Genomic DNA, 1,504 nt, shown 5'->3' with positions numbered 1-1,504 from the left:
AGAAAGAAAGAAAGAAAAAAAAAAGAAATAAAAAGAAAAAAAGAAAAGATGAAACTGATGCCTGCTGACTATGTTTCTAAATGTTCCTCACTAAATTCCTATTGAGAATCATATATTGGTAATGTATTGTCTAAAGCTTCCAGGCTAGAAGGCATCTTTAATCCATTACTCTATGGCTTTTTGATTGCTGTTTTTTTTAGCAAATCCTGTAGCTGCAGGGGAGATGAGTGTGGTTTTGGTGAGATAATATTAATTATTACTGCTTTGCTTTAGCTTTTTAATTAAAATATTTTGTTGCCTTCCACTGTTAGTGACTCTTACTAGGCACTGATAAGAGAATTTGTTTGATCTGAGTAATGTAAAATGAAGCCTTGCTTTACTAGTGTGAATTTTGTGTTATATGGTATTTAAGGTTCAGCATATATATCAGAAAAAACAGAAGTAGAAAAGACTGACTAGATCCTATGTGGTTGGTTATAATATACTTCTCTGAAGTACATTACGCTACTACTGTATGAGACACCTCTTCCAAGCAGAGACTTCTGCTCATCTCTGGAAGGTTACTGCATGAATCAGGCTGTTGCTGGCAATGAGATTCCTGCAGGGGGGCCTCTGTGCCCCCTGCCAGTTCTTACAAGGCTCTGTCTGCATCTCCAAATACAAAATACAATCCATCTCAGCAAAAGTAATGTAACATATGTTGTAGAAGATGCTAACACAATAAGGTACAAGAGTAACTCATGGTAGACTCAGGACATCACCAAACATCTGTCCCAGCAGACAAGTAAGGGATACAAAGGCTCCTTGCAGCAAAACTGTGCTGCTAAATCTGTGCCAAACCATCTGAGAACACAACTGTACAAATTTTTTGGTAGCTGCAGAAGCCAAAGCAACTCTCTGGTTTTGAGGTTTGTAACAGCTCCTGCATTACAAAATGCAATCCAAAGAATACGTATGATTTGTTTCCAGTAAAGGTGAGTGACTTTCCAACTGAATACCTCCCTGATTTGATAGTTCTAGGCATGCTTTCTAGAGTTTTTGGAAAGAGATCTACACTATAGATCTCTGAATAAACGTTCCCAAAAATGTTGCTGTAAAGTAATTTGTAACCTGTCTGAAACAGTCTGTGGGCCATATCAGATACTCATTGGAGAAAAGATCTCCCAAAGATTATTTTACCTCACAAAACTTCAGACAGCAAGCTGAGATGGCTGAGACAGACTCCTTAATCCAGTAACGTGAATGCTCCAGGGATTACAGGTCAGTGCGTGTGACAATGTAGACACATCACAGCTGGCATATTTAAAAATCTGTGAAACATAATGGGTCACTGTTACTAGCTTGCATTGCTGGGTTATGACTGTAAGGGGGAGTTAAATGTACATTTCAGGGTTACATCAATTGGAGGCTACCTTTATACTGGGAAATTTCTTATCAGTTAGAACTAAGATATCAGTAGAGCCAGCTTGGTCAAGCTACTGACTATGAATGTTACATATGTTTC

Source organism: Meleagris gallopavo, chromosome 1, assembly GCF_000146605.3.
Source record: "Meleagris gallopavo isolate NT-WF06-2002-E0010 breed Aviagen turkey brand Nicholas breeding stock chromosome 1, Turkey_5.1, whole genome shotgun sequence".
Lineage (NCBI taxonomy): Eukaryota > Metazoa > Chordata > Aves > Galliformes > Phasianidae > Meleagris > Meleagris gallopavo.
The sequence above is the reverse complement of the archived record's forward strand: the minus strand, read 5'-3'. Positions refer to the sequence as shown.